Raw genomic sequence first — 10,512 nt, 5'->3', positions numbered from 1 at the left:
TTCTTAAAACAAACAACATGCTGGCTCATCATCCGAGACTGCTATAATATGAAATATATGGCAGAATGCAGGTAAAACAGGAGGTGGGAGACATACAATTCTTCCCTAAGGAGTTCAGTCACAAATTTAATTAACGTTTGTTTTTTTTAAATGAACTTCATCAGCGTGGAAGCATGTCCTCTGGAATAGTGGCCAAAGCACAAAGGAGCATGTGACTGTTTAGCAGATCGGGCATGTAAATATCTTGCAATGCGGGCTACAAAAGTGCCATGCAAATCTCTGTTCTCAGGTGACATTGTAAATAAGAAGTGGGCAGCATTATCTTCCATATATGTAAACAAACTGGTTTCTCTTAGCGATTGTCTGGACTTGTAGGCTCTAAAGTTTTACATTGTTTTGTTTTTGAATGCACTTATGTAACAAAAAAAATCTACATTTGTAATTTGCACTTTCATGATAAAGAGATTGCATTATGGTACTTGTATGAGATGAACTGAAAAATACTATTTCTTTTATCATTTTTACAGTGCAAATATTTGTAACAAAAATTATATAAAATGAATACTGTACACTTTGTATTCTGTGTTGTAATTGAAATCAATATATTTGAAAATGTAGAAAAACATCCAAAATTTTTAATACTTTTCAACTGGTATTCTATTGTTTAACAGCATGATTAAAACAGCAATTAATTTTTTTAATCGTGATTAATTTTTTTGAGTTAATCATGTGCGTTAACTGTGATTAAATGACAGCCCTAGTTGCCTCATCTATTGATTGTTCATTAATTATGTTGAACCCTGAAGAATTCCCAACTAATAGGGATCTTGTACTAAGATCAGGCCCAATATTATTGGAATTGTTGTTCAGTTGGGAAACCCAAGATCTATGGTTGCAACATTCACACTTGGGGGAAAAAAAAATCTGTATTTGTAATAGTTTAATTAACATACTTAGCAAAGTTACAAACACTCCAAACTCGCAAGGTAGAAAGAGATACTCATCAGACTCACCATCACCAGTGGTCACCATCCTAGCATCTCCCTGGGCACACAGACCGGGATAAAACTTTTATAATATGTTATGCTGATGTAACCATACCTAGTGCATATTCAGTAGGGGTTTCATCCCCTTTTCCTTATTTGCATTTGCTCACCCTACTAATCTTCAGTTTCCCTTCTCCTCTCAAGCTTATTAGCACATACATCAATTAGTTACCATGGTATTTTTGTAGTCAGATATCTACTGATGTCCCTCACTTTAAGATATGCCACGCTGGTAGAAACTAGCATGTTGTGATTGCATGTCAGCAATTTAGTCGTTACAGTATTCTATCTTGTGATATCTTATGATCTAGGGTTACTTCTGGTTAACTGCTTATGCTAAGGCTTTTTGAGCCTTAGGCCTTGTTTAGCTAAGCTTATTGTCTTGCAGGCCATGTAGGCTCATTACATTACTGCATTCACTTATACCTATGCCTTAACCTAGCAAATATTTATACCTACAGGCTACATATGGTTTCTGGAAATGATTTCACAGTAACCCAGTTGTACAGGTGCAGAAATGTCCCTTTTCTGCAGCAAATAGCACCAATAGTCAATGTCCAATGAACTCTAAATGGAAGCAATGATGTGTCCAGTTAGGGAAAGGAATAACAGGTCTTGCAACAATATAGATGAAAGTTACCCATGAGACTAGTATACACTTTCAGCAGAGGATTAGAGAATCTTCCAGGTGACACTACAAATCTCTTCTTAAAGGCTACCTCCTTTCCTTCCAGAAGGCATCCAACTCAGATCCTTCCACAGACATATGCCTCAAGGCTCACTGAACAAATTCATCCTGAAATTCATCCAGTGCTTTAAGACCTGCTTTGCCATTTCATGCTTTTTTAAACAAAGAGGCACTCAGATGATCTGAGTGTTTTTGTCCTTTCCAGGTAGAAGTAAAAGCCCCAGCTATGCTAAGAGAGCGCAGGAGTCTCCCCTTCTCATATTCCAGGCTGGAGTTGATAGAGACCTCATGATTGATGTAATGTCTGGAATTTTTTCTGTGGAACAAAGTCAGTCAGTTCTAAGAACCACATGTCAGAATGAAAGATAACAAATGGGAATTAAAAAAAAAAAGATGCATTTTCTTCCCATCTAGCTGAGGTTAGTTGCAAACAAAAATGTCACAACTGATCAAAAGAATTTAACAGGACAGAGCCCATAAAATCAAAAACATAGAGGCAGAGACTTTTAATCACCAGATTCCAACGTGGAGTGATTTCACAGAACTTGTGCTGCAATGGCTTGACTTTCTTAGGAAACACCTTACTAAAGGAAACAGTCAATAAGTTTTTAGAAGCAGGAGCTTGTCTCTCTAAAAAAGTATCAGGACAGATTTTTCTCTTTAGGCCACCTTGGAGAAAATAAGAATAAAAAATTTAAATACCCAAAGTGGGAAATGTCCTTATTAGCAATACCTCCAGACAATGTCATCCTGGTCAGTGACTACTTATCTCTGAAGCTTGAGAAGGCTTTAGACAACTCAGTCTGATAGACCATGGCTCTTCAAGTTCAACCTCTTATGAAGCTATGTCAGTGAGGACAGACTATTGAGATTGCCATGGCAACTCAGTCCCTGATGTAACAGCCAAGGAAGATGTGGCTACGATAATCAATTTTATAATCTCTCTGAACTTTTCTCAGTACTGTGGGAAGGAGAGAGAAAAAGGAGGCTTCTTGTGGAGCTGCCTCTTCCATCTGGTTCAAAGAACACTGCATGCATATATCCCCAGTGCTACTGGATTATTTCATCTGTTGTAGAATAGACATAGTTTTAAATTGTTGTTTGAGGTAAACAAGTATCATTGGGGCTTCCCATCTCTTGATAATCTGGAGAAATTCATGTGAATTGAGACATCATTCTCCAAGATGCAGATGGAATGGCTGAGTCAATTGATACTGATGAGTTTTCCAAGCCACGTGGATGGCTTTGAGAGAGGAACAATGATGCCTTAATGAGTAGGACTACTACTGTTGATCAGGAAGTAAGTTGCTAGCCTGTATAGTTATCCAAATGGATTAGGACTGGTTTCTGTAAAATCCGAGTCTTGAAACATAGAAGTGTCAGGTGAGCTTCTTTCCTTTACAGTCCGTTCATATGAAGATGTTTGTTTCTTTGAACTCTTTACACTGCACAGACTTCTAGTTTATTTTGGGCCCCATATGAGGAGACTAGCACCTGTAATTAAAATAGTGGCGCTCCTGATAAGATGAATAGGTAGGATCCACTATGCGAAAGATTTTCTGACACACTCCAGAATGAAGTTTCTTCTTCAGACCATGAAGTGTTTTGGTTCCATTGTGAGAGCAGAGGGGATAAGCAGGTATCTGTTGTGTCTAAATCAAAGCAAGAATCATTAATCCAGGGTCTGTAATACAAGGCCAAGATAAGATGCATTTCACCTTGACAAGTTTCTGGATCTATTCTTGAAGCAAATACACATGGGCCTTCTGAGTGTTTAAAGTGAGCTTACAAGTGGACTAAAATCCGTTTATGTTTAATATTGTTATTACAATAGTACTGAGAGGGTCCAATCAGGATCAGGGACCAATTGTGCAAAGGTCTATGTAAATATATATGAAGATATGGTTCCTATCTCAAAAGATTTATGATAAAAACCAATGATAAAGGAGGAAACACACTTTTAGAACTAGAACTTGGTCCTTTGTATTTTTATGATCCAACTGGCCAAAAAAAATGGCAGAATTTGAACCACTTATGAGTGAAGAGCTGCCAGAAATACAGAGTATGTGAGAAAATTCACGGGGCTGTGGTGAGAGTGCAAGGTACTGAAGAGTCTGTTTGCAATTTTCAGTTATTTATAATGAGATGCTTTAATAGGTAGTGAAACTGTGTGTCTTGCAGATCAATGGCTGCCATAAATCCACCTGTCCTGTTGTTCAGTGGTTATTGCAGACCAAAGAGATTCCATCTTTTATTTCTTGTCCTCCCAAATGCAGTTTAGCTATTTGAATACTAAATCCAGTTGAAAACTTGAGCACCAGGTAGAAGAGAGAAAAAAGGCTTTCCTTTACCTGAGTTGAAAGGGCAGGAAGAATAGCACAGATATCTTGGCAGCGCTGCATATGCTTGTGTATGGTATTTTTGGGGAAGTCGAAAGAATGAGGTGAAGAAAATTTACTGAGGACAATGGAAGTGAGACATTCCATATAGTAACTGATTGAAAAAGCAGAAAGAACATTTGTCTGATGTTATGCTTTCTCTGATTGAAGGGAATGCATGATGTTGCCTTCCTTAGGAATGAATGGAAGGGAAACTGCAAGAAATTAAAATTTGGATTTGTTGAGATTGAGCATCTTCTCTTGAATTTTTAGTCTTTTATGCTCAGTAATATATTCTGAAGAAGCTTTTTGCATTTTGATCAGAATCAGACTGAGCTTGGGAATCGATATGGTCTTTGCTGGAGGAAAGGGAAGTCAGAAACTTTAAAGTGCTTTATCTAGACTGTCACCAAAAAGTCCCATGAACATAGAAACAAAAACTTTTGCTTATTGTGAAACTCAGTGAACCCACAGGCAAAGCCAGAAAATTCTGCAAGCCACCACTCCACTGGCTAGAGATTTAGCAAGAATTTTGAAAATTCTCCAACATTGCCTCAGGAGTGGATAAAATTTCTTTTAAAATATTGTTCTGAATATTCTTACAGGAGAATAAAACCTCCTCAGCCAAATATTATGAGTTGTGGGGACAAAAATGCATTTAGAACTGCCCCCAAATCCATAGTTCTCTCTCCAGTGCTACTTCAATTCTCCTGTCTGACGCCTACGATAAAAGAATCCTTTTCAAAGAGAACACCGAATCTCTTAGATCACCCTCCAATGTATGCATTTATTTTTAATTAGGAGTCTTCAGGTATCCTTTTTCTCCTTTTGGAGCCAATATAAAATTTAGCACCTCTGGGCAGAGAAGATTCCTCTTCAGGGTACTTCCAAACACCATTAATCCTTTTCCTCGAGAGTGGAAATTGCCAGTCAGGTGAAAATTCTCTCTGTAAGACAATACAATATTGTACCTTTAATCAAAGGAGCACTACTCAAGTGGCTCATGTATTCTGGATTAAGAATCCACATTCTTCAAGAGCCAGGTCCACTTGTAAAAAGGATGACCATTTTCTTCTTCCTCAGAATGCTTGACATTACTGGTATCCTTTTTGGCCTCTGACAAGAGGAAAAAATGTTCAGCCCCCTGAGCATGACAGCAGAGCCCTTTGGTAGGTGAATGAGAGCACTTTCTCCTCCTATGAGGCTTAGAGGGACTGACCTCTGCCATTAAGGGGGCAGCAGCAGACAATGGCTTCGATGGCTTTCATTTTCTAAAGGCCGGGCTGAGATAGTGCACCAATTCGCTATCCAAGAAGTTTAAAGGAAAGCAGGGACATTGACTGTCGAGAGAGGACAGGAGTGGCAATACTTTGAGAGACGTCCTCGATGGTAGCGGAGCAAGTATCCAAAGGTCCTCCCAGAAGTTAGAGAGCATGTATTTTTATGAGAAGAGACGGTACTCATACTGTCTGCAGCTGGCTGGATCTGATCCCTCACATCTCACGCACACTGTACTCTCTCTATATGGCAGGAGTTGGAAGTGGCCATCTTTTCCCTTCCCCATCTTTTTCAGATGTCTTCTGAAGATTGCTGCAGTTAGTTTCTCTTCTGCCTGAGTGAGGAGCTAACACTAGCAATCATCATTTTTTGGGGGGGAGAATACATTTTTGATTCGCCTCTCAACCAACCACCTTTGGACAGAATAGAGCCTATTAGTATGAATTATAGAAGAGATGTGCTGCAGGAAGAAAAAAAAAATCAAACAGTATCAAAAAGGAAAGAAAATACATATGGCAAACATATGGGAGAAAGGTAGGAAATTAGATATAGAATTGAAAGACTGAAGGAAAAAAGAAATGAAAAAAATGATGTTAGAAAAAATGGCCAAGATTTAAACAAGCAGATTGGAAGTTTTAAAAAGGCCAAAGTGACTTAGTAGCACAAATCCCATTGATTTTCATTCTCCTACGTCACTTACAATTTTTGAAAATCCTACCTTAGATGCCTGAAGTTTGGCTTTTAAGTCCATATTTAGGAACCTAACAACTAACTATATTTTCAAAATTCCTGAATCAATGACAGCTACTGGAGGCTCAGCAATTTTGAAAATCAAGTCACTCATTAGGCCCCTAAATGGATTTAGGCCCCTAACTTTTCACCCAATTTTGAAAATCATGGTCTGTATTTTTTTTTTTTTTTAAAGGTATTGAAAACTGACTGAAGCAACAAAAGAAACTGAAAATGATGAAAAAGGTAAATGAAAACATACAGTAGAAGGAATAAATTGGAAAGAGGGAAGAAAAAAAGAAAGACAAGTAAAAGGTTATTTTGAAAAGCTATTTTATATTGTTTTATGTGAAAACCTTACTGTAGTCACATTTTACATATATCAAGGGAGATGTAAGTGGTAAATAAAGTTGTACTTACCTGTAATTGGTTTTCTTCATATAGATCTCCTCATTTCTACACTTCAGAACAAGTCTGTGCTTTGGCCAGAGCTCTTGCGGTGTTATTTGAACAATGGCCTCCTGAAGATGAAGGGCTGAGATCCACTTCCAAATACTGCTAAAGCAAACTAAAAGGAACAGAAGACAAGTGCACATTTATGGGGAATATACAGAAAGTAAGTAACAATTTCTGCATACTCTCTCCTCCAAAATATACCCATGTCTTCTGAAGGCTAAAGAGAATGTTTTCAGATATTGGGCCAAACTGATTTGAAAAAGCAGACTGTAAACCTCCTCTACCAGTCCAGGAATCATCCCTTGCTTTGGAATTAACCTTGTACAAACTGAATTCTAACCTACTATTTGTCCTAGCTCAGATAAGTGATGGGAACAAGCAGCATCAGCAGCTACCCTCAACTCCAACAAAATACATATGCTTCTTGAAGCCATATAACATAAAACTTTAATATCAACAATTCATTTAGACAGGCATTGTTTAGGATTAATCTAACCAATGTCTAAATGTCACAAAAGCATTGCAACTTGTAGAAATTCTTCCTCAAATCTAAGACCTATGGATCAATTACATCCAATGTGGCTAAAATAAAAACAATCCTGGAGAAATACACATAAGGAAAAACCCAGGAGATATAGAGTTGACTGGCTTCAGATGACTTTTTTTTTCCAAATAAGCTAATAAATGTCAAATATACTGGGTGTCCAGTACCTGTAGTGTATAAAACCATATGACTGAAATGAAAATAATTAAAAGTTAAGTTCAGTAGATATTTATGTAGAGACTAAACCAACCCTTGTGAAAGAAAAACATTTTTGAAGTAGCCAAATATGTGCACCTATCCAAAAATACTGGAAAGGAAACCTGTGTACACCATGAGTCAAGACACCATTTAAAGAATTAGGCCTTTTGAGCACATGGGTCTCCCATCCTCAACCAAAAGCGTTAAGATAGGGAAGTCTGTCTTCCTTGCAGCTGAGATACTAGCAGCATTCAAGCTGTTAGTTGGAGAGAAGCTAGGTACATGAAATGCTGCAGATAACTAAATGAAGGCTGAAAGCTGGGACTCCATTACAATTTTGCTCTGATTAGTTTATCTGGATTTCAAGTATGAGAGATATTGGGGGAAAAGGGGGACACCTTTCAAGGCAGCACAAAACTTTCAAATGAAGGATTTTTCTTCTTTCAGACAGTGTAGGTGATCTTTTTGTTGGTTGTTTGGTTCATAAATCAGTGAGTGTGTGCACACATTAGAAGAAAATAATTTAAGGTTCAGTTTCTTAGAAGGGTCCAAATTGAAATTTTTGAAACATTTTTTTAAAAATAAAATACAAAAATGCTATGAATTAATGGTTATATAATGACACTAATATTTAGTAAAGGAACCATGACAAAATGAAAACAGTGACTATTTACAATAAATTCACTTACCCACTACAACACAGTACTTTAAAGAATATAAACTGAATTTCACAGAAGATTAAGAAAACAGTTATATGAATTGTTTGTGGTCCTACAATGAGCAGAAGCAAACAGACATTTAAGGCTTTTGTCTTGAGCCCTTACTATTTCTAGCATATGACTGAGGTTGGTGCATAAACAAGAGCTCAGGGCTCTTTTTTTAACTCAACTCCTCTGAGGTATGTGGGGCTCAGGCATAAAAGCTGTCTCTGATGTAGGGACAGATCCATCCAGCAAAATGGAACATCAAAATCTGAATTTAAGCAGCACATCCTCATATTAGTGCTAGATGAATTATACCCAGATCTTTCCAAAACTGTGTTATACACACACACAGGCAATTTTAATGGTACAATATGCTTCATATTTTGGCTTAACATCCAGTACAATGCATGGATTCTGTATTAGTGTAGATATGCTAACTTTGACATCAGATTCTCGATTGTGGGTCAGATGCTTGATTTTTGAACAGCCCCACTCCCTCGAATAGTAACATGCTGAATAAATACCTACATCTGAAATGTATACATATTGGACTGGTCAATGAGAGCAATTGGGATCTTCAAAAATATAAAATGGCTTTGAAGAACTATAAAAATACTTCTCTCCTACCATGCAATTTATAATTTTGTCAGAACATAGGTGTTCTTGGAGAGCTGTAGTTAACAAAAAGACTGAAAAATGCATATTTCTGTAATTTCAGTGGTAGAGTGGAAGATTTAAAAACAGCTACCTCTTCCTTAAAATGTGAGTGTTTTGCCCTATCCAAATCTAATAACAAATGTGCAACAGGTCTAATTTGGTTTTTTAAAAGTTTGGTTGCGTCCCTTTCTATTCAAGCTACCATAACAAATTCTCACGTACAGAACATGTCACGACAAAAGGTTCCCCCCCATCCTGCTGGTAATAGCTCTCCTTTCCTGATCACTCTTGTTACAGTGTGTATGGTAACACCCATTGTTTCATGTTCTCTGTGTATATAAAATCTCCCCACTATATTTTCCACTGTATGCATCCGATGAAGTGAGCTGTAACTCACGAAAGCTTATGCTCTAATGAATTTGTTAGTCTCTAAGGTCTCAAGTACTCCTTTTCTTTTTACGGATACAGACTAACACGGCTGCTACTCTAAAAAGAGGAATGATGCTCTATTTTTCTTATCAAAAAGATCAAGAAATCCAGTAACTTGTATGCACATATGTAGAAATCTATAGACATAAAATGGAAAAATATGGCAAATCTAAATCAAAGCCAAGTAGTAAAACAACTTTGGTTCTGTATATGGGATCAACTACTGTATTACAGCACACTTTTTTTTAAAAACAACAAATATTTTGGTGGATACCATTGCTAGCAATGTGGTGCACGATTAGAAATCCTCACTTAACTAATGTTAAGAGGTTGTGTAAGAACTGATTGCAGCGGCAACCTCAATTATTGTGTTTTATATAATTGATGGTCATAAGCCTAATACCCACACTACACCATGCAGATGTTCTAGAAAAAGATTTTCCAAATCCAAAATCTCTATTTCCATTTCCTTTTTTTGGTCACATTAAGTACTTTAAACATTTGTGATAGAAAAGGCATCAGTAGATATACCATGGATCAACTTTTGCATGGAAGAAGGAAATTCAACTAACAATAATCTTATTGAAAATATTCAAGTAATTTATATGAATTTAATATAGCCAACACATTCAAATAAAGGGCAAATATGCCCTTTCACATATCACACATTTCACAAATAGCCCAGCGTTCTCTCATGTTAGATTTCTTGTTTCTGCTCTGTGTAAAAATTAATAGTAAAAATAGATTAGAACAATTTTATATTAAAAACTCATTGCCCTTGAGTGACTTTTAGTAAAACAGTATGTCAAAGGGCCACACTCGTGTTTCCCTGGGAACTTACAATGGGTGTATTAGCTATTAAAAATAGAACACTTCAGCCTTAGATTTCACAAAGTATGAGAAGGCTAAAAGACTGTTGTGATTAACAACATTTTACTCTAAATTGTTTGTATGAACACTTATTAATTTGATAGTTTTCCTAGTGAATTGTTGTTAGTAATGCTATCTAGCAGCTGACATACGTAAAGCAATTTGTACCGAACTGATGTGATCTCATTAAATCCTTTATGCCAGGAACTGCAAATTCCCATTATGGAAACAGCTCCTGGCACTAAGGGATTTACCACAGTATCAATAAAGCATGAGGCAGACTGCAGGAGTTACTATCTATCTATCTACATACATACACACATACACACACATACAATTGTTGTTCATGTATATAATTGTTCATGTTATTTTTTTCCATTATGCAACAAGCCACTTCTGGGGCAAAACTAGTTGTTCTTAAAGTGGAAGAACATTATAACACAATATTTAGTATTAACTATATATGATTATATATAACATGAACAATTAAGACAAAAAGGTGGGGAAATGTATCTTTTCAGAAAAGTGTCAAGAT

This window comes from Lepidochelys kempii, chromosome 5 (assembly GCF_965140265.1).
Source record: "Lepidochelys kempii isolate rLepKem1 chromosome 5, rLepKem1.hap2, whole genome shotgun sequence".
Classification (NCBI taxonomy): domain Eukaryota; kingdom Metazoa; phylum Chordata; order Testudines; family Cheloniidae; genus Lepidochelys; species Lepidochelys kempii.
This window is presented reverse-complemented; position numbering follows the sequence as displayed.